The sequence below is a fragment of the Carassius gibelio genome, chromosome B3 (assembly GCF_023724105.1).
Source record: "Carassius gibelio isolate Cgi1373 ecotype wild population from Czech Republic chromosome B3, carGib1.2-hapl.c, whole genome shotgun sequence".
Taxonomy (NCBI): Eukaryota; Metazoa; Chordata; class Actinopteri; order Cypriniformes; family Cyprinidae; genus Carassius; species Carassius gibelio.
Genome location: NC_068398.1, coordinates 44,946,764 through 44,974,079, shown reverse-complemented (window position 1 = coordinate 44,974,079; position 27,316 = coordinate 44,946,764). Strand labels below are relative to the sequence as shown.

Here is a 27,316-nt window from a genome sequence, read left to right as displayed (position 1 = left end):
TTTATCCAAAGCGACTTACAGATGAAGACAGTGGAAGCAATCAAAAACAACAAAAAGAGCAATGATATATAAGTGCTATAACAAGTCTCAGTTAGGTTAACACGGTACACATAGCATGGGATTTTAAATAATATAATAAATAAAAAGAAAACAGAATTAAAAAAAAGAATATAACAAGCTAGTTAGAGGTCTTTACACATACACACACACACAGATATATATATATATATATATATATATATATATATATATATACACATACACACACACACACATACACACACAATTGCATAATAGATGTAAAGGACCCACTTTATATTAAGTGGCCTTAACTACTATGTATTTACATTTTAATTAATAATTTTGTACAATGTACTTATTGTGTACATACATGTTTTTACATTGTACTTATATTTAAAAAAAAACCAACATGTAATTACATCTGTATTTAATTTCTGTAATTACATTTATAATTACACTGTTGACCCATACTTTACACCTCAACCCACCCTTAAACTTACCCATACCTCCAACCCTCTCCCTAACCTTACCCCTATCCCACCTCAATAGCATCAAAAGTTTTTTACAATACAATATGAACACAATAAGTACATTTTATATGTAAGTAAATAGTAGTTAAGGCCACCTAATATAAAGTGGGAACCAGTAAAATAGTAATATTTGAATTTACTAGAGGTGTCCTTGACTAAAGTTTTTCATAGTCGAATCAGAATTTTCATATCTTGCCGATATTCGACTGATAGTCTAATCATATGTTTGGGGGAAGAATTCACTGAGTCAAGTCAGACATTCGACAGTCATAATTACTGATCTTAACACACAAGTAAAATGTGTAATGAACACCTCGCAGATACAAACGGGGTAAATAATAGTTCATCATTGATAGATATTTTCTATTTCAAAGACTGAAAATCATTGATAAATCACAAGGTAATTGTGAATAAACTTATTGCAAGAGGAATAATGAGAATAAAAGAAAATGCATGTGTGATTTAATATTGCTTCTTATTTTTCAGTGTTGAAATTTCTTTCTTGTAATCTTTGTGCATTTTCAGATGTTGTGGATATTTATGGATACAATTTTTTAACGTTGTTTAACTTTTTAACATTATAATATTGGTTGTCTTGTCTTTTTTCAGAGTTTAGCTCCAACCCCAGTTAAGCAGACCTGAGCAGCTGATCAAGGATCAGCAGAAACTCTGCAGAACGGGGCTCCTCCAGCCCAGGTCTGGACACCAGTGTTGTAAGTCATTCTGTCTCTTTATAGTGCATGTTCAGAACATATTGCAGGATATCTCAACATTGTCTTTCAAGGTCCACTTACATGCAGAGTTTTGCTCCAACCTGCAGTGCACCTGAACACATTAATCAATGTCTTCAGTTTTGCTAACTATAAGTCACAAACAGGTGAGTGTGATCAGGTGTGGACGTAAACTCTGGGTGTGTTTCACTCAGGTCCGTTGCTCAGTAGTCAGTGGTGAAGGGCTGCCTCAATCACAATTTTCTATTTAGGGTGCACTGGTAATTCGCTATAAGATTACACATAATAGATTTTAAAACACAAACCAATAATATATTTCAGCATAAACGTATCACTAGACAGGTGATGTCTAATCTAGTAAACATTTCCGATTAATTTATGAATAAAATCTTGCGCATACATGTAATAAAGTATTTATCATAATGTGCTGTAAATAGCATTAAAAGAAAGATATCAGTTTTATTGTTGTGCATTAATGTCAGTAGTGATGTTGTACAATGAGGACAGAAATAGCCACCAGTGTATAGTGAGCCACAGTGCTTACCAGTACCTACATTTATGTACACTATATATTCACAACTTGGCAAACTGTGAAGCTGATTGAGACGTACACTCTGCATGACAGTGGACCTTAAGCCAAGTATAGGTCTCTGCAGGAAAGTAATGGGAGTTACCGATCAGGGTGTTTTTAGACCATGATACCTGATTGGCTGACATCATAGTGACGGTAGGTTTAGGGTGGGGTTTAGGTAAGGGGATCATTTTGATTGCATGATTTAGAAACACCCAGCAGTTTGAATACACACACTAAGTCATAAACGCACGCTTTTATTCTGCGGAGACCTAAGTCTCACCTTAATGGCCAGAGTTGACAACGTGTTAGTTAAAATAAAGATTTTCATCACTCATCTTCATGTTGTTCCAAGCCAGACTTTTATTCATCTTTTAAACATAAATGCAGAACTTTTTAATGAAATCTGAGATTTTTTTTAATATAAAATAACGCATTCACACAAGCACCATGATGCATCAGTGTTGCATTGGCGTGAGAGCTGGCGCTTTTGTGAAAATCCATTGGGGAGTCATAATTTCTGAATAGATTATTTTTGCTGTTGTTGTTGTTTTGCATACACAAGGCATCTGTTAAGAAAAAAATCTTAATTTGTGTTCTGCAACATGGTTTGCTGCAACATGAGGGTAAGGAAATAATGACAGAATGAATGATTTTTGGTTGTTCTAATGTGATTATAATTGGTCATAGTTTATTGTCTTGAAAAATTATATTAATACAGAAAGATGGATTAATTTAATAAGTTTATAGTAAAGACTTTTAAATTGATAAAAAAAATCTAAATAAATACTATTCTTTTGCAAGGTCTATTAAAAAAATACTGACAAATGTAATGGTTTCCACAAAATATTGGGCAGCACAACTGTTTTAAACATTGATAATAATCAGAAATGTTTTTCTTGAGCAACAAATCAGTATATTATTATGATTTCTGAAGATCATGTAACACTGAAGACTGGAGTAATCGTGTTAAAAATTCAGTTTACAGGCATATATTACATTTGACAATGCATCCACATAGAAAACAATTATTTCTGTAGTTATATTTCACAGTATTACTGTTTTTACGGTATGTTTAATCAAAGAAAGCTTAAGATGTGATCAAGAATTTACATGAAAGATGTAATGTTTAAATATACTGTGAATTGTCTTATTTTCACTAATTAGGAATATGAAAAATAATTTATGGTTGTAATTAGGTCTGCAAAAGACGTCTTTTCACCTTTCAATTTTCAGCCACATTTAAACGTAATTTGGACGTCTGTTTATAGACGTCTTTTCGACGACCTGGGTGGGAATAACCTTTATTGTGGTATTTCAATGTTCACAAAGCTGCTATCCCAATTCAGTCTCAGTATGCCTTTAGCCCTTATTTATCAAAAGTCTTACTATAAAAATACAACAAAACATTTTCTTACGACCTTACATGAATTATTGTGAAAGGAATGCATTATAAAGAAGAAATGCACCTGCTATTAGTAGCATTAGAGCTAATGTTAGTATCAAGCTACATCAGACAATTTATGAAATTATTAGTACACTTTAAACACAGATCGAGTGTTTGTAATAACTCTCTTTTGCGATCACGGGTGGAATTTGGTCGTTTACTGTTGTAAAAATATGTTATTTATAGCCTTTTTCATCGCTGCAAAAGTTAGCATTTCAGATGTACAATTTAAATTTTTTTTATAAAAATGCCCCAGATCTCAAGAAAATCTCATACCAAGCTTTACTATCGTAATCGCAGGTTTATTATTCGGATATTTCATGTGTACAGGGTAGGGATCGACCGATATGCATTTTTCAGGCCCGATGCCGATTATTACAGATCAAGGAGACCGATAACCGATATTTTGAACCGATATGTGTCTAGTTTAAAAATGAAAATTAAGAATAAAAAGGCCTCTGACAAAGACTCTCTTTAAATTATTTTAACAAATCTTTAATTCTGAGAACTGTTCATAATAACAACATTAATATTAATAAAAGTGGGACCACAGTATGTTTCATGATTAAGGCCTATGGATATTTTAGTACAGCTAAACAGTTTAGGGAAAGGGAAATATTGGCATCAATAATTTACATGTTAGAAATGTGCAATAGCTTAACCTCTCAGAATTATTTTCTGATGACTAAAACATACCCTAAAATAATAGAGGTGACTACTCCATTAATAGTCTAATGCACATCAATTGATTAACTAAAAAAGCACACACACACACACACATATACGTGTGTGTGTGTGTGTGTGTGTGTGTGCTTTTTTGGTTAATCTTAATGTGATTCGCGGATTAATTGCACAGCCTAACCATCATAGAGTGAAAGTTTATCATTAACAGGACTGAAAAACACATGCAAGTTTAACAGAGAGATCGAGAGAGAGAGAGCGTGAGAGAGACATAGAGAGCGCACATGAGAGAGACAGAGAGAGTGCGCAAGAGATACAGAGAGAGAGCGATCCGTCTTCAGACAACACGAGCGCTGTCATGTTCTCTCTCCCTCGCGCATATTAATCAATTGACACGATGGTGTCGATGTTTAAATCATTTAAAATGAGAATGTAAGTGTGCTCACCCATTTTTGTTTGTAAGAAAAAATATTGCAATATATATCGCAGAAAAATAGAATATCGCAATGTCATTTTTTCCCAATATCGTGCAGCCCTACACAACCCATATTGTAATTGTTTTTTTTTTTAATTGTTTTTTTTTTTATGTGTTTAATGTTTGTTTGACTGTTTATCACGGCGATACAAACTAGGAAGTATACAGGACAGCGTCATTCAGAAACGTGCAATGTGAGATTATTGACAATTGACATTATAAGCATAGGGTTACTAGTCAAATTAGAGAGCGCGGCCGCTGAGATAACTAAATCATGAATAGGGAGCTCGCGTCGCGTCAGGGCATCAGAGCTTGCGCTTGATGCCCTTTCAGCTCTTCAAAATTGCATAATGGTAATTCTGAATCTGTATGATCAATTATTTTGCAATCTTGTTAGAATAAAGCAATATTTCTCCAAATATGCACAATTTTTCTGACTAAGAGCCCAAAGGAATGGACGGGGTTCAGTGAAGCTATCTGAACAACACACACAAAAAAAAAAAAAAAAAACGCGGCAGACGAGTGAATTCATTCATGTTGATAATCTATTCACAATATAACGTTAAGTTGGCCGAATGGTGAGAGAAGTAGGTTTTAGTTTCACTATCTCAGCACTGATGTGATGATCCGTTAAAGCATATCACTGCAATGATGGACATTGACCGGGAATTCACAGTATAATAACTGAACGGGGCTAGTCATCATAAATCGATTATATTTAGGTGTTTTGCAACTTCAGTGTAGTGATTTATTGCAACTTCAGGAACGTTTACTGCATTCTTACCTTTTAGATTTTAGAGAGAACTTATTGATGTATGATGATGATCACTGAAGCTGCTCCTTTGCTTTCGGTATGAGAGCGGAACATTTTCCAGCCGTGCCAGCCGTATTGATTGGCCAGGCTCGAGACTCCCAACAAATCAGACAGACGATGGGCGCGGCTTAGTCTAGGCCACAGAGCGGTGCGCTCTGACTGAGGTGGCTGGATCAGTGCCAGATCGGTTTTGAAAATGGCCGATGCCAATAACAATAAAAATGCTTAATATCGATGCCGATAATCGGCCATGCCGATATTCGGTTGACCCCTAGTACAGAGTACAGAGACATCAGTGTCGTTGTGGGCAGATATCACCCAGGAAGAGTACAGGAAGCATGTGACACAATATGTGGGGGTGTCCAGTTATGACATTCTAAAGATTGACAAGGCGAAGGACCAATCAGAGTCTGTCTGTACTCCACCAACTGGGTGATCTCATCCGCGGTGCCTGGCGGTGGAGCTTAGAGCTTCTGAAAGGGTGTGGCGCAAGTCCAAAAATACTGCTGACCTTATTGTGTATCAGTCACTCCTATCTTCTTTCTCTGCTAATGTCTCCTCTGCTAAAATGAAATACTACCATAACAAAATTAACAATTCATCTAACTCTCGCATGCTTTTTAAAACATTTTCCTCACTTCTTTGTTCTCCTCCTCCCCCTCCTGCTTCATCTCTAATAGCTGACAACTTTGAAACGTTTTTTCATTAATAAAAATAAAATTAAACACATTAGTGCAAAATTTTCCACACCACAATCAGTCAAGCTCATGTCACCAGCAATCTTACACTCATTTACATCCTTCTCTTCAATCTCTGAGGCAGAGGTCTCAAAACTCATCCTTTCTAATCACCCTACTACTTGTCCGCTTGATCCAATTCCATCTCATCTCCTTCAAGCCATTTCTCCTGCAGTTGTACCTGCACTCACTCACATCATCAACACTTCCCTCCACACTGGTGTTTTTCCCTCATAATTTAGACAGGCACGTATAACTCCACTACTTAAGAAACCCAACCTCAACCCATCTCTTTTAGAGAACTACAGACCAGCTTCCCTTCTTCGTTTTATTGCAAAAACACTTGAACGAGCTGTGTTCAAACAAGTCTCTACATTTCTCACACACAACAATATCCTTGACAGCAACCAATCTGGCTTCAGAAGTGGACATTCAACTGAGACAGCCTTGCTCTCAGTTGTTGAAGCTCTAAGACTGGCAAGAGCAGAATCCAAATCTTCAGTACTTATCCTGCTTGATCTGTCCGCTGCTTTTGACACGGTTAACCACCAGATCCTCCTATCAACGCTACTGGCAAATGGCATCTCAGGAACAACACTTCAATGGTTTGAGTCTTACCTATCAGATAGGTCCTTCAAAGTATCTTGGAGAGGTGAGGTGTCCAAGTCTCAACATCTAACTGCTGGGGTGCCTCAGGGCTCAGTTCTTGGACCACTTCTCTTGTCTGTCTACATGGCATCATTAGGTTATGTCATTCAGAATCATGTCTTTTCATACCACCACTATGCTGATGACACTCAACTCTACCTCTCATTCCATCCTGATAATCCGGCAGTAGCTATTCGCATCTCAGCTTGTCTAACAGACATTTCTTCCTGGATGATGGACCACCACCTTCAACTCAACCTTGCCAAGACAGAACTGCTTGTGATTACAGCAAACCCATCGCTTCATCACAATTTCACCATAAAGTTAGGCACATCAACCATAACTCCTTCAAAAACAGCTAGAAGCCCTGGAGTTATGATTGATGATCAGCTGACTTTCTCAGACCACATTGCTAAAACTGTCTGATCCTGCAGATTTGCTTTATTCAACATCAAGAAGATCAAGCCCTTTCTTTCGGATCATGCTGCACCACTCCTTGTTCAAGCTCTTGTTCTGTCCAGGCTGGACTATTGCAATGCTCTCTTGGCAGGTCTTCCAGCCAATTCTATCAAACCTTTACAATTAATTCAGAACCCGGCAGCAAGATACATTTTCAATGAGCCTAAAAGAATACACGTCACACCTCTGTTTATCAATTTGCACTGGCTTTCAATAACTGCTCGCATAAAATTCAAGGCATTGATGTTTGCCTACAAAACTACCACTGGCTCTGAACCCATTTACCTACATTTGTTACTTCAGATTTATGTGCCCTCTAGAAGCTTCCGTTCTGCAAGTGAACGTCGCTTGATTGTGCCATCCCAAAGAAGCACAAAGTCACTTTTACGGACTTTTAAATTAAATGTTCCCTCCTGGTGGAATAACCTCCCCAACTCAATCCGAGCAGCTGAGTCCTTAGCCATCTTCAAGAATCGGCTTAAAACACATCTCTTCCATCTTTATTTGACCCTCTAACTTTAACACTCACTATTCTAATTCTTTTCTTTAAAAAATCTAACTACCTTTCTAATCTTTTCGTATTCTATTTTCTTTTCATTTATTATGCAATTGTATATGTGTGTGTGTGTGTATGTGTAAAAACCTTTAACTAGCTTGTTCTATTCTTTTTTTTATTCTATCTATTTTCTTTTTTATTTATTATATTATTTAAAATCCCATGCTGCGTGTACTGTTTTAACCTAACTGAGACTTGTTATAGCACTTATATATCATTGGTATATATCAACACTTTTTGTAAATAATATGATAACTGATCATAATATAGATGTGCTCTGTTTGACAGAAACTTGGCTAAAACCTGATGATTACATTATTTTAAATGAGTCCACCCCCCAAGATTATTGTTATAAACACGAGCCGCGTCTAAAAGGCAAAGGGGGAGGAGTTGCTTCAATTTATAACAACGTTTTCAGGATTTCTCAGAGGGCAGGCTTCAAGTATAACTCGTTTGAAGTAATGGTGCTTCATATAACATTATCCAGAGAAACCAATGTTAATGATAAATCCCCTGTTATGTTTGTACTGGCTACTGTATACAGGCCACCAGGGCACCATACAGACTTTATTAAAGAGTTTGGTGATTTTACATCCGAGTTAGTTCTGGCTGCAGATAAAGTCTTAATAGTTGGTGATTTTAATATCCATGTCGATAATGAAAAAGATGCATTGGGATCAGCATTTATAGACATTCTGAACTCTATTGGTGTTAGACAACATGTTTCAGGACCTACTCATTGTCGAAATCATACTCTAGATTTAATACTGTCACATGGAATTGATGTTGATAGTGTTGAAATTATTCAGCCAAGTGATGATATCTCAGATCATTATTTAGTTCTGTGTAAACTTCATATAGCCAAAATTGTAAATTCTACTTCTTGTTACAAGTATCGAAGAACCATCACTTCTACCACAAAAGACTGCTTTTTAAGTTATCTTCCTGATGTATCCGAATTCCTTAGCATATCCAAAACCTCAGAACAACTTGATGATGTAACAGAAACTATGGACTCTCTCTTTTCTAGCACTTTAAATACAGTTGCTCCTTTACGCTTAAGGAAGGTTAAGGAAAACAGTTTGACACCATGGTATAATGAGCATACTCGCACCCTAAAGAGAGCAGCCCGAAAAATGGAGCGCAGCTGGAGGAAAACAAAACTAGAGGTATTTCGTATTGCTTGGCGGGAAAGTAGCATATCCTATAGAAAAGCATTAAAAACTGCTAGATCTGATTACTTTTCTTCTCTTTTAGAAGAAAACAAACATAACCCCAGGTATTTATTCAATACAGTGGCTAAATTAACGAAAAATAAAGCCCTCAACAAGTGTTGACATTTCCCAACACCACAACAGTAATGACTTTATGAACTACTTTACTTCTAAAATCGATACTATTAGAGATAAAATTGCAACCATTCAGCCGTCAGCTACCGTATCATATCAGACAGTGCACTATAGACCCCCTGAGGAACAGTTCCACTCATTCTCTACTATAGGAGAGGAAGAATTGTATAAACTTTTTAAATCATCTAAACCAACAACATGTATGTTAGACCCTATACCATCTAAGCTCCTAAAAGAGGTGCTTCCAGAAGTCATAGGTCCTCTTCTGACTATTATTAATTCCTCATTGTCATTAGGATATGTCCCCAAAACCTTCAAACTGGCTGTTATTAAGCCTCTCATAAAAAAGCCACAACTTGACCCCAGAGAACTTGTTAATTATAGACCAATCTCGAATCTCCCTTTTCTGTCCAAGATACTAGAAAAGGTGGTATCCTCACAATTATATTCCTTCTTAGAGAATAATGAGATATGTGAGGATTTCCAGTCAGGGTTTAGACCGTATCATAGTACTGAGACTGCTCTCCTTAGAGTTACAAATGATCTGCTCTTATCATCTGATCGTGGGTGTATCTCTCTATTAGTTTTATTGGATCTTAGTGCTGCGTTTGACACAATTGACCACAACATTCTTTTGCATAGACTTGAACACTTTGTTGGCATCAGTGGAAGTGCATTAGCATGGTTTAAATCGTACTTATATGACCGCCATCAGTTCGTAGCAGTGAATGAAGATGTATCATATCGATCACAAGTGCAGTATGGAGTACCTCAAGGCTCAGTACTAGGGCCGCTACTCTTCACGCTTTATATGTTACCCTTGGGAGATATCATCAGGAAACATGGTGTTAGTTTTCACTGTTATGCTGATGATACGCAGCTCTATATTTCCTCGCAGCCTGGTGAAACACACCAATTTGAAAAACTAATGGAATGCATAGTCGATATAAAAAATTGGATGACGAGTAATTTCTTACTGCTAAATTCAGAAAAAACAGAGGTGTTAATCATAGGGCCTAAAAACTCTGCTCATAATAAACTAGAACACTGTCTAAGACTTGATGGTTGCTCTGTCAATTCTTCGTCATCAGTTAGGAACCTAGGTGTGCTACTTGATCGCAATCTTTCCTTAGAAAGCCACGTTTCTAGCATTTGTAAAACTGCATTTTTCCATCTCAAAAATATATCTAAATTACAGCCTATGCTCTCAATGTCAAATGCAGAAATGTTAATCCATGCATTTATGACTTCAAGGTTAGACTATTGTAATGCTTTATTGGGTGGTTGTTCTGCACGCTTGGTAAACAAACTACAGCTAGTCCAAAATGCAGCAGCAAGAGTTCTTACTAGAACCAGGAAGTATGACCATATTAGCCCGGTCCTGTCCACACTGCACTGGCTCCCTATCAAACATCGTATAGATTTTAAAATATTGCTTATTACTTACAAAGCCCTGAATGGTTTAGCACCTCAGTATTTGAATGAGCTCCTTTTACATTATACTCCTCTACGTCCGCTACGTTCTCAAAACTCAGGCAATTTGATAATACCTAGAATATCAAAATCAACTGCGGGCGGCAGATCCTTTTCCTATTTGGCGCCTAAACTCTGGAATAACCTACCTAACATTGTTCGGGAGGCAGACACACTCTTGCAGTTTAAATCTATATTAAAGACCCATCTCTTTAACCTGGCATACACATAACATACTAATATGCTTTTAATATCCAAATCCGTTAAAGGATTTTTAGGCTGCATTAATTAGGTAAACAGGAACCGGAAACACTTCACATAACACCGTACTTTCTACATCATTAGAAGAATGGCATCTACGCTAATATTTGTCTGTTTCTCTCTTGTTCCGAGGTCACCGTGGCCACGAGATCCAGTCTGTGTCCAGATCAGAGGGTCACTGCAGTCACCCGGATCCAGTACGTATCCAGACCAGATGGTGGATCAGCACCTAGAAAGGACCTCTACTGCCCTGAAAGACAGCGGAGACCAGGACAACTAGAGCCCCAGATACAGATCCCCTGTAAAGACCTTGTCTCAGAGGAGCACCAGGACAAGACCACAGGAAACAGATGATTCTTCTGCACAATCTGACTTTGCTGCAGCCTGGAATTGAACTACTGGTTTTCGTCTGGTCAGAGGAGAACTGACCCCCCAACTGAGCCTGGTTTCTCCAAAGGTTTTTTTCTCCATTCTATCACCGATGGAGTTTCGGTTCCTTGCCGCTGTCGCCTCTGGCTTGCTTAGTTGGGGTCACTTCATCTACAGCGATATCATTGACTTGATTGCAAATAAAAACAGACACTATTTCAACTGAACAGAGATGACATAACTGAATTCAATGATGAACTGCCTTTAACTATCATTTTGCATTATTGAGACACTGTTTTCCAAATGAATGTTGTTCAGTGCTTTGACGCAATGTATTTTGTTTAAAGCACTATATAAATAAAGGTGATTGATTGATTGATTGGTCTTTTGTTGTTTTTGATTGCTTCCACTGTCTTCATCTGTAAGTCGCTTTGGATAAAAGCATCTGCTAAATGAATAAATGTAAATGTATATCTACTACTGAGGTGGTCTTGACTCTGAGCGGTTTCGTTTGTAATGAGAAAGCTATCCGATCTTACAGACCAACGAACTAGGCCAAATCACAATGTATAATGGGTAAAGCATTAGCTTTGTTTTTTAGCTGATACTTCAAAATGAACCATGTGAAAGTCTGTGGGTGAGCATGTCTTCACCATTCAAAATCAAAGTAAACTTTTTAATTTCATAATTCCATCTTATTGCTCTTCTTCCTAGTATGTGCATTTTAAAATGTTCACCCGATGAATCCTAGACTCTTGCTCAAACTGATAACTCAATATAAGGACATCTAAAAAAAAAATAAGCCAGGCAAAGCTGTTGTAGTTCCATACTGACAGATGGCAGCTTTGACAGCAGTGGAATTCTGGAAAATAAAAAACTTTGACCAAAGAGAGAACAATTTACTTGAGCGTGACTTGTACAGACAAATTTGTTCAGTTTAGAAACATTGCCGTATGTAAACAAACCACACAAAGAATAAGAAGCAACATTGTAATAACTTTAATCCTCGCTGCGGGAGAAAGCTATTGATCTACATGCGTGACAGCACCCTAAAAGTGACACCAAAGGGTCCTGACCAAACGTCAATATGTGATGACTTGGGAGTGAGAATGTGTTGCCTTAAAACAAAACTAAAACTAAAGCAGGCTTGGGCTTACATGGGCATAGACCAAATCTAAATGGTTTTCTTCGCTTTTACTTTTTTTATTAATATATTTTTTTTTCATTTTACATTTCTTTTGAAAAAAAAAAAACCCTCAATGACAAAAAAAATAAAATAAAAATTTTGATCAGAGCTTTAAAAAAAAACAATCTGTTCATTCAGAGCAAAATCAGTATTAATGAATTTTTTTTAAAATCAATTGGTTCACTCTAAGAGAAAAGTACAGCATTTTCTTTACTCTAAAAAAGTCGTAGCCTGTCTGTTAGAGTACAGTATGTCCCATCTTTTTCACGAGTCGTTCAGGCTCATTACCCACATGCGCACTCCTACGCACTACCTCTCCTGCAGCTCTCACTTCAATCGAAGGCTTTCAGGAGAATGGTTGTGAGCGAATACCGCCCCTGGACGTGGCTGTGGCTGCTCATCCTTGCAGGACGACCTTCACCATGGCTGGCAGAGCCTATTCATCTGCAGGCCAAGCTGCTTCAGCGCTGTACACCATGGCCATTCTCCAGGTGTTCCAGGCAAAACTCCTCCGTTCCCTGGACGAGTCTGGTTCTGACACACCTGTCTTTTGCGACCTCCACAGTGCCACGGTTTTGGCCCTGTGTGCCATGAAAGGCCTTGCAACACTTCCTGCCCAAACGCTCCAGCTCAGCCTCTGCTTCGAGTCACCCCAGGAATGTGCCAACTCAGCATAAGAGCAAGCCTGCCCCTTCTACCTCCCAGGCAGTGCCCCCTAAGGAGAGGTGTCAGCGAGCTCGCTCCGCTAAGCACGCTACCCTCCCGAGATGCCAGGGTCCCTGGCCAAGGATTGTGTTGGACCCGATGCCTCCAAAGTCTTCCTGACCCCTCGGGAACAAAGAGGAAGGGGCAAAGTCCCAACACGACCGACCACCCCACAAGCTCTCTCACCAAAGTGATCCGCCACCACTTTCATTTCCGGGTATTGGGGACCAAGTGTTTGTTCTGCAACCTCTTGCTCCTCGCACTTTTACGAAGTGCATAAACGCGGCACATATTTGTACCCCAGACAGCATTTAATATGTAAACAAAATAAGTAAAGCGAGTTCTGAATATTTGAAACCACTGTTGTGACATGCATTATTTTACATATTGTATCTGATAGAAAATTCTTTCTAAAGGTTGGAAAAAAGTTTACCTTGATCATCAGTAGTGAGTTTAGAGTTTTGAAAAATGACATCAAGGTTCTGATATTAATGCCAATCTGATTATAAAAACTATTAATAAGATAATATTACGTATTATTTAGTACTTATTCAGATTACAGTACATAATAGTGATGTGGTGTCACGCTGTCAGTCTCTGTTTTCCTTGGTGTCCACTAGTGAGCTCACTTCTCCTTAGGCACTTCACCATAGGCACTATAATTCCTCTAATCTGGTCCTGTCTTCACAGTAATTGCGCTCCAGTTAATCGCACAGGTGCAGCCAATCTATTGTCATTAGTCTCCTTATAAATACCTGTCTTTACCTGTTGTTTGTATGGAGTCCTTACCCTTCGTGTACTAATGTTCTCGTCTCCCGAGACTTACCCTTGCCTTCTCGTCCTCTGAGTTCCCTGTCCGTTCCATCCGGTTCCCTGTTTTGTTTTGTTTGTCTCCTTGGATTGTTTGTGTTGGATTACCCTTTTTGTTAATAAAGTATACCTGCAATTGGATCTCTCCCTCTCCTCGTGTTTCTATGGTGCACGATCGTCACAGAAGTACTCCATCAAAACAGATCCAGCGGTATGTCTGATCCAATTTCCTCCCCAGCCATCAAACGGTAGAGCAATGGATATGAGGGTACTCGCCTAGTTGTGTTCCGGGGGACCAGGGGAGGTCGCTCCGGAGCAAGCAGTCGAGAGGAGGTCCGGCAGCGATCTCCACTGTGGGCTCCCGTTGACCCGGGGTTTGGTTGGGAGCCGCCATTTCCCCATTATGAGATGCCAACATTATTTCCCCAAGATGGACGCCAGCATAGCGCCACAGCACAAGGTGGCCACCAGTCCAGCGCCACAGTGCAATATGGCCGCCAGCTCAGCGCCAACGCCCAAGATGAAAGCAGAGACATTTTTGGATTATTTCTCCAGTTCAAAAATCCTAAAGATTCCCAAGACCAGAGCCAGCACCACTGCATAAGATGGCCGCCAGCCCGTAGCCACTGCAGAGGAAGGCAGTTATAGTGGGCTTTCCTGAGTTGAGTCAGATTCCTGTTGATCTTCCAGAATCGAGTCAGGTGCCCGTTACCTTTCATGAGTTGAGTCTGTTTCCGGTTGACCCTCCAGAGTTGAGTCAGGTGTTCATGGACCCTCCAGAGTCAGGGTTAGTCACCGTCGACCTTCCAGAGTTAGGGTTAGTTACCGTTGAGCCTCCAGAACCAGGGCTAGTTCCTGATGACCTTCCAGAGTCTAGTCAAATTCCAGTTGACTGTCCAGAGTCAATTCAGGCTTCTGTTGACCATCCAAAGTCGAGTCAGGTGCCCCTAGATTTTCCAGAGTTGAGTCAGTTTCCGGTTGACCCTCCAGAGTCGAGTCAGGTGTTCATGGACCCTCCAGAGTCAAGGTTAGTCACCGTCGACCTTCCAGAGTCAGGGTTAGTTACCGTTAACCCTCCAGAGTCAGGGATAGTTCCTGTTGACCCTCCAGAGTCGAGTCAAATTTCAGTTGATTGTCCAGAGTCAAGTCAGGCCCCTGTTGACCCTCCAGAGTCGAGTCAAATTCCAGTTGACTGTCCAGAGTCAATTCAGGCTTCTGTTGACCATCCAAAGTCGAGTCAGGTGCCCCTTGACTTTCCAGAGTTGAGTCAGTTTCCGGTTGTACCTCCAGAGTCTAGTCAGCTGCTCGTGGACCCTCCAGAGGCAGGGTTAGTCACTATTGACCTTCCAGAGTCAGGGTTAGTCAGAGTCAAGTCAGCACCTATCTTCTGGAGACCATGGAAACACCATAGGATTACCAGTTTCGTCCTCCCGTTGGTCTGGCCACACAGACGTGGTGGTCTTCTGCTCCGCCCTGGGGGACTCCGGCCTTGACCACAAGGATGTGGTGGTCGTCTGCTCCGCCCTGGGGGGCTTCTGTCTTGACCACATGGTTGTGGTGGTCCTCTGCTCCGCCCAGGTGGGCATCACGTGGAAGTCGTGGCCTAATGGTTAGAGGTTGTGAGTTTTAGTCTCGGGCCGGACGGAATTGTGGGTGGGGGTAGTGCATAAACAGCTCTCTCTCCACCTTCAATACCACGACTTAGGTGCCCTTGAGCATGGCGTTGAACCCCCAAATGCTCCACGGGCGCCGCAGCATAAATGGCTGCCCACTGCTCCGGGTGTGTGCTCACAGTGTGTGTGTGTGTTCACTGCTCTGTGTGTGTGCATTTCGGATGGATTAAATGCAGAGCACAAATTCTGAGTATGGGTCACCATACTTGGCTGAATGTCACTTCACTCACTTTTCATGGACCTATGTTTTTGTTTTCTTTAGTTTTTCTGTCTGTTTCCTTCTTTGGACCTGGCCCTCCGTCCCTCCTCCGATCCTCCACCGGTCCACCACCCTCCTGGACTCCTTGTTTTGTGTTACACTTCTCTTGTCTCTGTCTTTCCATTTTACCTGGTTGTCTTGTCTCTGTCTCCCCATTTTACCTGGTTGTTTTTTCTGTTTCCCCATTCTACCTGGTTTTGTTGTCTCTGCTTCCCCGTTCTACCTGGGTCTCTGTTTTCCCATTCTGCCTGGTTCTCCTGTCTCTGTGTACTATGTTTTCTGGCCCTCTGTCCCTCCCCCTAGTCCTCCGCCACTCCACCTCCCTCCTAGCTTCTTTATCTGTTGGGTTTCCCTGGGTTGCAGGTGGAGCATCTGGCAGCTGCTCCGTAGGGGAGGGGGTAATGTCATGCTGTCAGTCTCTGTTTTCCTGGGTGTCCACTAGTGAGCTCACTTCTCCTTAGGCACTTCACCATACCACTATAATTCCTCTAGTCTGGTCCTGTCTTCACAGTAATTGCACTCCAGTTAATCGCACAGGTGTAGGAAATCTATTGTCATTAGTCTCCTTATAAATACCTGTCTTTACCTGTTGTTTGTATGGAGTCCTTAACCTTCGTGTACTAATGTTTATCGTCTCCCGAGACTTACCCTTACCTTCTCGTCCTCCGAGTTCCCTGTCCGTTCCATCCGGTTCCCTCTTTTGTTTTGTTTGTCTCCTTGGATTGTTTGTGTTGGATTAACCTTTTTGTTAATAAAGTATACCTGCAATTGGATCTCTCCCTCTCCTCGTGTTTCTATGGTGCACGATCGTCACATGTGGTTCCCTTTTTCTTGATTTGAATCACTGACCCTTAAAATGTTTGAGAACAGCCCTTGTTAGCATGGCAAACATGCACTGTGACACAGAGAACAAGTTTAATAATCAGCAGAAAAGGAGGCATATATGGGTTTGTAAAATGTCCTTATATGGAGCAAAGCAGTGTTCATTTTGATAGGGATTTCTGATTTAGTTGTAATCTTTATCTTGAGACAAAAATGCTTGATAGTCCCTTTAAACAGTAGTGAAAATAATAGTTATAACTTTTAAAAACAATAGTTGTTCATGTAAAATATATTTAATATATATAATTGTTTTTTTTAAAAGATACAGAATAAAACAATAAGACATAAGAAAGAGATACATATTAAATTCCTTTTTTCAGATACAGTAGGTTTACTTAAAATATTTATTTAACATCTTTTGTTGGTTAGCATTATAATGACACGGATAGGCTACTTAATTAGAAATGCTGTCCCTTTAAGATTAAAGGCATACATCTAATACTGACACGTTCAGTTTTCACCCACCTGTTTATTTTCACATAAATCCATAACTGTATTTATGTGGGATATTCTACACGAAAGACATTTGGACTGCTGTGTGTGTGTTTGAGCGCTGCGAACTGATCGTGTGCTGTATATGAGAACTGAAGAAGTGGAGTGTGCGTGAGAGAGTGTGCTTCTTCCTTCACTAACTTGAAGTTTATTTGACAACGAATTGTGACTCCCAGGAAAAACGGGACACTGGAGCAAAGGGAGCTTTTTACAATTAAATTTAAAGCTTTATATATTTATATATATATATATATATATATATATATATATATATATATATATATATATATATTCTAAACTAATTCTAAAGATACCAACCTCTCCACGGTTCTACCATGGGAGAAAGTGTCATGTAAACTATGATACCAGCTGCCTTGACAACGCCTTGATAACCCATCACATTATATCAAATTTGCCTGAGACGTCTTTTATAAAACAGCTACTTTTAAACTCCAAAAATAGACCAAGCAAAAAATAGGGATTAAGTTCATTGTTTCTAAGCAATTAAAAAATGCATTAAAGGTCGGGAAAATGTCAGTGCCCATGTGATTGTATGTTTTGGTGATTGTTAAGGACTGTATAATTTGACTGGTATTTGGAAGGTTGTGACCACCAGGGGGCATCGATTATTATGCAGATGAGATGTTCCGTTTAGGTGTTTTATTGAAATAAAGGTTCAAAGTATGTGTGTGTTGAATGATGAGCTGGGTCACTTTATGCCGATGGTCCAGGGGCACTGGGTGAATAGAATCTGGTTCTAACTGGTCGCTGTAGCGGAGCCTTCCTCCAACCCGGATGAGTCTCACAGCCTTGTCATACTCTGGTGCTAGGGAGATTAGCCTACTGGTGGCAGCTACTGGCTTACCGGTACTCAAGAGACTGAGCTCCTCAGCAAAGCTGTCCTGCTGGGCTCATCTCAGTACTTCTCTCTCTGCTTCTTGGTAGTCATCAGCAGAAAGACTGACTGGGCTCACTGATGACACAGGGCTAGATTGTGCAACCGCTTCTATCAGTGCTCTGAATGAGGAAAACTGATCAGCTTTTGGTAGCAGAAATGTCTGTATACTTGTAGTGAGACAGCAGACAGGTTTTCGCAGCTCAGCAGGATTCTCAGTCACCTGGCTGGCTGTGTAGGCCAGACTTCAGGCGACTGTTGTAGGAAGGCAGGGCCCTGACTGCATACGTTCTTACCAGCCAGTTCCAGCAGTGTTTTTCCCCGCGTTATGTCATCAGCTGGGTTGTTGGCAGAATCCACATATCTCCAGGCCCAGTCAGCTCCTGGATTTCAGCTATTCTTGTTCCCACTAATACTTTGTACCGACAGGAGTCAGACTGAAGCCATGTAAGTACTGTTGTGGAGTCAGTCCAACATATAACATTGTGGATGTGCACAGTCAGCTCTCTTTGAAGTAGTGCAGCTACCAGTGTAGCTGTCAGGGCAGCACACAGTTCTAGTCTTGATACTGATTGCTGCTTCTTCAGGGCCACTCTGGATCTAGCATGCAGGAATGACACTTCCACACGGCCATGTGATCTCTCCGTGCGCAGATTGGCCACTGAGCCGCATACCTTCTCTGACGCATCAGTAAAGATGTGTAAGTCTCTCTGGAGGTTTGAAGTGTTCATCTCAGGGCTCACAAAGCAGCGAGGCAGTAGAATCTGGGAGAGATACTGCAATTCTTCCTCCCACATCAGCCATGGCTGCAGCACATCTTCAGGCAGTGAAGGGTCATCCCAGTCTCTGTTTGTCCCACAAGTGCTGCACCAAGACCTTGGCCCATGTAGTGAAAGGGACTATAAATCCCAGAGGGTCTGCCAGGACTCTGTATATGTTTCGCATGGTGGGTGTAGGTTGGTCCAGCATACGGTATTTATACCTTAAAGTGTCTGAATTACAGAGCCAGCGGAGTCCCAGGGCCAGCTCCTGTGGGTCAGTACCTGACTCATTGAGCCACAACTCACTGCTCTCAGATCTTACTTCTTTTGGCAGATGGCTGATGACCTCAGGGGTGTTACTGGCCCATTGGTGTAACTCAAATCCACCTGTTGCCAACATTGAGGTCAGTTTGTCGACCAGGTGACAGGCTTCTTCAACCAATGGGAGGCTTAGCAGACAGTTATCCACATAAAAGGCAGTTATCCACATCTTCACCTGGGTGACTGTGGTCAAACACATGTCTCTGCAGCGCATAAGTTGCACAGCAGGGGCTACATGTGGTGCCAAATGGAAAGACTTGCCATGTGTAGATGCTGGGTGGTTCCTCTGTATTCAGGTCTCGCTACTGGCAACGAAGCAAGGGCTTATTTTCGGGGAGTACCCTCACCTGATGAAACATGCCCTTGATATCACTGCTGATAGCAATCGCATGCTCTCTGAAGTGCAGCAGTACACCCAGTAGACTGGAACTTAAGGTGGGCCCAGGCAACAGCAGCTCATTGTGGTTGTTTCCCCTTATACTTGAAGGAACAGTTGAACACAATCCTGTTCTTTCCGTTATGGCTCACCATGTGATGTGGGATGAACCAGGACTCAGCTGCTTTGCTCAGCTCCTCTTCTGACACTTTAACTGCATAGCCCGCATTTTCAAGCTTTCCAATCTCTGCACAGTAGTAAGGCGCTAATCATGGGAGATTTTAATATTCACGTTGATAATGCAAATGATACATTAGGACTTGCGTTTACTGACCTAATAAACTCCTTTGGAGTCAAGCAAAATGTCACCGGGCCCACTCATCGTTTTAATCATACACTAGATTTAATTATATCGCATGGAATCGATCTTACTGCTATAGATATTGTACCTCAAAGTGATGATATTACAGACCATTTCCTTGTATCGTGCATGCTGCGTATAACTGATATTAACTATATGTCGCAGCGTTACCGTCTGGGCAGAACTATTGTTCCAGCCACCAAAGAAAGATTCGCAAATAACCTGCCTGATCTATCTCAACTGCTAATTGTACCCAAAAATACACACGAATTAGACGAAATTACTGACAACATGGGCACTATTTTCTCTAATACATTAGAAGCTGTTGCCCCAATCAAATTGAAAAAAGTTAGAGAAAAACGTACTGTACCATGGTATAACAGTAATACTCTCTCAAGAAATTAACTCGTAGTCTTGAACGCAAATGGAGAAAAACTAACTTAGAAGTTTTTAGAATTGCATGGAAAAACAGTATGTCCAGCTATAGACAGGCTCTAAAAACTGCTAGGGCAGAGCATATACACAAACTCATTGAAAATAACCAAAACAATCCTAGGTTTTTATTTAGCACAGTGGCTAAGTTAACAAATTACCAGATGCCACCTGATTCAAATATTCCACCAACGTTAAATAGTAATGACTTTATGAATTTCTTCACTGATAAAATACATAACATTAGAAATACAATAGCGAATGTAGATTCTACAGCGTCTAACACTTCAGTTTCATCCATCGCACCCAAAGATAAACTGCAGCGCTTTACAACCATAGGACAGGAAGAGCTAAATAAACTTATCACTGTATCTAAACCAACAACATGTTTATTAGATCCTGTACCCTCAAAATTACTGAAAGAGCTGTTACCTGTAGCAGAAGAAACGCTTCTCAATATCATAAACTCGTGGTTAACTTTAGGACACGTCCCAAAACCATTCAAGCTGGCGGTTATCAAGCCTCTTATTAAGAAACCAAAACTAGATCCTAGTGTACTGGCAAATTATAGGCCTATTTCAAATCTTCCATTTATGTCTAAAATTTTAGAGAAAGTTGTGTCTGCTCAATTGAGCACCTTCCTGCATAAAAATGATATGTATGAAGAATTTCAGTCAGGTTTTAGGCCCCACCATAGCACAGAAACTGCACTTGTTAAAATTACAAATGACCTGCTCCTTGCGTCAGACCAAGGCTGCATCTCATTTCTAGTCTTACTTGATCTTAGTGCTGCGTTCGACACCATAGATCATGACATACTCATAGATCGATTACAAAACTATACAGGTATTCAAGGGCAGGCTCTAAGATGGTTTAGATCCTACCTGTCCGATCGCTACCATTTTGTTTACTTAAATGGGGAGTCATCTCATTTATCATCAGTAAAATATGGAGTGCCACAAGGATCCGTCCTAGGTCCCCTTCTATTTTCAATATATATGTTGCCCCTTGGTAATATTATTAGAAAATACGGAATTAGCTTCCACTGTTATGCTGATGATACTCAGCTATATATCTCAACGAGACCAGATGAAACTTCCCAATTATCTAAGCTAACAGAGTGTGTTAAAAATGTAAAAGATTGGATGACACACAATTTTCTCCAATTAAATTCGGATAAGACAGAGATACTAATTATTGGACCAAAAAACACTACACAGAATCTTGTAGATTACAATCTGCAACTAGACGGATGTACTGTTACTTCCTCTACAGTCAGAAATCTGGGTGTTATATTAGACAGCAATTTGTCTTTTGAAAATCATATTTCCAATGTTACAAAAACTGCATTCTTCCATCTTAGAAACATTGCCAAGCTACGAAACATGTTATCTGTTTCTGATGCAGAGAAGCTAGTTCATGCATTCATGACCTCTAGACTGGACTATTGTAATGCACTTCTAGGTGGTTGTCCTGCTTCTTCAATAAACAAGCTACAGGTCGTCCAAAATGCAGCAGCTAGAGTCCTTATGAGGTCAAGAAAATATGATCATATTACCCCAATTTTACAGTCTCTGCACTGGCTACCTATTAAGTTCCGTATCAGTTACAAATTATCATTACTTACCTATAAGGCCCTAAATGGTTTAGCTCCTGCGTACCTAACTAGCCTTCTACCACGTTACAATCCATCACGCACCCTAAGGTCACAAAACGCTGGACTTTTGGTCGTTCCTAGGATAGCAAAGTCCACTAAAGGAGGTAGAGCTTTCTCACATTTGGCTCCCAAACTCTGGAATAGCCTTCCTGATAATGTTCGGGGTTCAGACACACTCTCTCTGTTTAAATCTAGATTAAAAACACATCTCTTTCACCAAGCATTCGAATAATGTTTCTTTTTAATTGTGAGTGTAGTTGCATCTGTTCAAAGTTGCATTTTTATTCATTAGCTTGGGTTAAACTAATTTTACTTTGTTGGATCAGCAGCTATGCTAATGATGTCTGTATTTTGTTTCTATGTTTCGCCACGGGATTTACATCCCATGGTAACTAGGATTTAAACAAGCTCCAGTCTGGATCCAGAACACCTGAGAAGAGATGATGCTGACCCTCAGAGGACCCCAGATGATGCTAACCTTGAATCAACAAACAGAACTAACAATTATTGCTAAATGTGTGACTGAATCATATAATAACTTAATAATATTGATAGTTCATCGTCTAGCTGACTACGTCTTGTATTATTATTATTATTTTTTCTAAAATCCTGTCAAATGTGCACAAACTACTAGCTACTACTAAATATTGTAGAAACAATTTTCTGTAAAGTTGCTTTGTAACGATTTATTTTGTAAAAAGCGCTATACAAATAAACTTGAATTGAATTGAATTGACAGTATGCTGCTGCTCTTTGAAGGTTTCGCCGCAGACGCCTCTCTATACTGCGGAGATTAGCTAGCACAGCCTCCTTAGGTGCCTGAAGCAGTGGCATGTTCTTCACCCTGAGGAGGGGAGTAGCGTGGCGCTGAATTCCATCAACATCTACTCGTGTGGTCTTTGCCTCCAGCAGGCGGACTGATTCCTGATCCTGCCTGGAGCGTGTGACAAGCTTTTCACTCCTGTAAGGCATAACATCCAGGTGCCACAATCTCTCTACACTCTGTAGAAGCTCGTTAGTGGGTGAGAGGGTGGAGATGTGCAGACACTGTTGTGATGTTGCCTGCTGCTTGCTATACCTGATCGGCCCCAGAAGTGTCCAGCCCAACTTTGTCTTCACTGCTGCTGGTCCCCCGTGGGGTCCCACACGCACCGGCTCCACTGGAGTGATTAAGTGGGTCTGATCCAATTAACAACAAGGGTTGCAGTCTGTTAATCGTCTGGAGAGGGAGACCTCTCACATGTTTGTGCTTCCTCTGAAGTGCTTTCATTGAGTAAGTGTGTTCAGCCAGACCCAGTTGTTCAGTAGTGAATGCTCTGTGTATCTTGTAGGACTTCTTTGGATGGTCTACTGGGGAAATGGAGAATGACACTGCAGTGCCGTGCAGGACCCTGATATCTTGCTGAACAGTTCTGAGGATCAGCTTTTCCGGTTCACCAGTAAGCTTAAGACTCTGCGCTGTTGCAGGGAGGAGAATGGTCCGCTCCGATCCATCATCAAGGATGGCATGTCTCCAAGGTGTGTTCACCGTTGTGCAGCAGCACTTTACTCACTTTCAGTAGGACTTGGCTGCATCCAGCTCACCTGTCCACATACAGAACTTCATTAATTGTGCTGATAAGGCAGGATGTATCCTCAGCTGCAGGTTTTATATTCACTTCATGCAAAGCTTGCAGGTGTCTCCCCTTACACTTGTGACATGTCATTTTCAAGCAGCACTGTGCAGCCTGGTGTGTGCGACCGCATCACCAGCACCTCTTGTTGGTCTTAATCCATGCTGTTATCTGTTCCACTGTAAGCTGTGCAAAGTTTGCACACTTATCTAGGAAGTTTTGCGAGTTTAAGCAGTAAGGGCAGTGTGCTGTCCTATCTGGCTGCTTGGTGCTAGATAAGGCCTTTTCTACTGTCAGTGCGCTTCTCTGTGGTGTGCATGATGTTGGTATTCTTACCACTCTTAGTGTCACGGCGGCGATCTGTTCTGGGTCCTGCTCTGCTCTTGTTTTCACTGGTTAGAGGCTCATGCACTGTCTCCAGCATCTTCAGCTCGTAGTCAAGCCAGTCTGAAAAGTGCAATAGGCTTGGGATTGTAACACGCATTGGGTACAGGAATCTCTTAAATTCGGCCCGTATATCATGTGGCGGTTTAGACATAAGCCATGTCACATGTGAACCACAGTGAAGCTCAGTCTTTCCAGTGTCCCCAAGCTGGTCTAACATCGCCACGAGTGCTCTCACTTTCAGGGCGAATCGCTTAAACTCACTGGAGTCGCCCCGTGCAATATTGGGGGCCTCCATCAAATCAGCTATTTTCCTGAGAGCTAGCTGGTGAGACTGTCCATAATGCTCAATTAGGCTTGTCATTGTGTCAGTGTATGGCTGCATTGAGTTTGTATATGAGTCCGCTATTAGAAGTGCCTCCTCATACTTCAGGTGATCCACCAGGATCTGGTATTTAAAATGCTCTGTAGTATCAACAGGCAGTAGGTTCTCCAGAGCAACCTTAAGTCTGGAAAACTCTCTCGGATCCCCTTTGGTGAATGTAGGGATTGTGGGTTTAGGCCCGCGGTACACTGTCTCATAGTAGTGAGAGGGTTGCAGCTCTTCGTGCAGCAACTCACATCGTTGTGGGGTGTGGGGTACACAATACTCCGGTGTCTGTACCCCGTTTACTGAATAATGGGGCTCAGGATGTCTGGGAGACTCCTTCTGTTGTGTCATCCTAATGTCTCTCAGTGCTGTTATGAGCTCTGCCATAAGGTCCTGTGATGGTGGCTGATAAACGTCTGTTACTGGGGGTGGTGGCGGTGACCAGTCATCATCATCCGTAGGCAGAGTGTGACCACTAACTTGCACAAGTGGCGGGATTGGCTTGGTTTGGTACGCACCGCCATCCTGCTCTATGTTATACTGCTGTTGAGGGGGGGCTGTTGTAGTTAAAGGAGAAAGGGCTGTCTGCCGCAGTGCTGGTAAGTCTGGAAGAAACGTACAGGCTTCAAGTCGCCTGTGCATGTCCATTACCTGTTGCTGCAGCCTTAGATTATCTTCCTGCATCTTATAAAGAGCTTTAAGGACCTCAGGCGCTGTTTCTGTGGCAGGCTTCAATCGGGCCGATGCAGGCGTACTCTGGAAGAGGGGTTCTGTCTATTCAAACTGACGTGGATAGACAGCTTCCGCTCCCCGACTGACATTCTTGTCCTCATGCAGCAGTAGTGGTGTGAGAGGCGTCATCCTGGCATGTCTCTCTGGGAATCTAACCATGCTGTCGTAAGGCCGCTTTTGCTCTGACAGGCTTAGCAATTGTTGAGGTAAACGAGAGGGCTGCTGCAATGCTTGTGGGGTGATGTCATAGTCTTCCATCCAGGCTGGTCTGTGGGTCTCTCGGCGGGGTCGAGCATCTTCTGTGCGTGTATACTGATCTGAGAACATCTCTAAACAATCCCACGGTGACCACTCGTTCTCCGGCTCGAAGGACCAATTGTTTTGGTGATTGTTAAGGACTGTATAATTTGACTGGTCTTTGGAAGGTTGTGAACACCAGGGGGCATAGATTAGAATGCAGTCGAGATGTTCCGTTTAGGTGTTTTATTGAAATAAAGGTTCAAAGTATATGTGTGTGGTTCTGAAATAAAGATACAGACATGAATCAGTAAAAATGTAAACTCTATATAAATAACAAAGAATTATTACATGCCTAACCTAACAGGTATATAATAAAACAAACACAATCAAAATTACATTATAGTTTTGGTATGTATGTCTTGAATGCAATGTTATAATAAATGATTATTATTAAGTAAATACAAACTTACAAATGCAGTAGTACACGATATCTCTATTCAAAGAGTACTTACTTTGCTGCACATTAATTACAACAATATACAACATGCCAAATTCAACTGTACATATAATAATTATGGACTGCAGAGTTACTCCTCAAATTAAACAACATTACAAATCGTGCAAGAACAGAAATTATTTAAATTAAGGCACATAAGGTTTGCAGAGCAACACTTTCAGTAATAAACATCATTCTCAACAATTAAACACAAGAGCAGTGCGAAGCTTCACCATTATACTGTATGACAATGAGCAGCAACATGCCGTGACATTATTGAGGTAAAAGTGAGTTAAAATTAACAACAAACTTCGGTATACTTACTGGTAGTTGCACTGGTAGTAGATCTTTCTATATATTATTTATGAAATAACACTGCACAGTCTTTCAATGTCAGCGATCTCTTCCAAGAGAGTCTCGAAACTGAAACTAAAGCTGTCTGCTTCCGCGAGCCGCAGAGCACAGTGACACTTCTGATTGGCTGATTCTCAAACAGTCAGTTTTATCTGCCTGAAAGGAGTTGTCCTTCGTCACATTGTAAAAACTGCATTCATTGGATAATAGTACTTATTAAATAGTACTTATTCATTACATACTAGTACCTATTACTGTACAAAACAGTGATGTGGTGGCCTTTTTCTTGATTGGGATCACTGAGTGTTGAGAACAGACCTTGTTAGCATTAGAGCTGTAATCGGGCCTTAAAAGTTAGGCCCGACAGGACCCGAGCCCGACAAGTACATTTTGATTGACAGCTTTTTTAAAGCCCGAACCCGTTTACAGCCCGACATTATTCAAATGTGCGCACGCACACAGCTCTTTTGCCTTTTGTCAACAATGAATAATTTATTCATGTTTTAACAATTTACTCATAACTAACGTAGACTAGACCACTTGGAAGTTGGAATAAAGAAATAAAATAAGTCCTCTGTGACATCGTAACATCTCAGCATTCTAGACATAGGCTCATTTAACCTATAAATAGACCAACGCACCAATAAAAACGAGTCATTTAAAAAAAAATTAAATTAAGATAAATTTTAAATTAAGATGGGTATTTGGCAATAACGAAATTAAGATAAAGGCTCCGCCTGATTTGCTTTATTAATAAAAGAATAATGCCAACATTAGCCTAAATACTCTGTCAACATTATGCATTTAAGACTCAATGGATATTTAGTTATCATTTGAAAAACCTTTACTCACAGAGATTAGGCTGAGTCTACATGTTTTTGTGGAGGAAAATGATTGAATCCACTGGAGATGTCTTCAGCGCGTTCCTGCGCTCACTGATGGTGCGTCATTATTCACTCATTATTCTCATTATAAGCATTGTCAAAACTTTTCCACAACCCAGAGTTTGCTTTAGTTGCTGGTGCAACCAAAACGTAATCACCAGGCAAGCCTCCGTTACACCTGCTCAGCATTCATTTTCGCATCTTTCTCGCGCTAGTCGAAACACATCACATGACCGCTCGTTTACCTCGCAAACCAGAGCGCAAGCCCGAGCCCGTGTAAGATGATAGAAATGAAGCCCGAACCCGACCGA

The 27,316-nt window shown here is 40.8% G+C and overlaps 1 protein-coding gene across 1 annotated transcript in view; it reads right to left on the bottom strand.

Annotated features, from left to right (window-relative positions):
- Window positions 1-27,316, bottom strand: part of LOC127952783 (galactose-specific lectin nattectin) — a 129,916-nt gene that overhangs the window by 89,727 nt on the left and 12,873 nt on the right. The window lies entirely within an intron of this gene.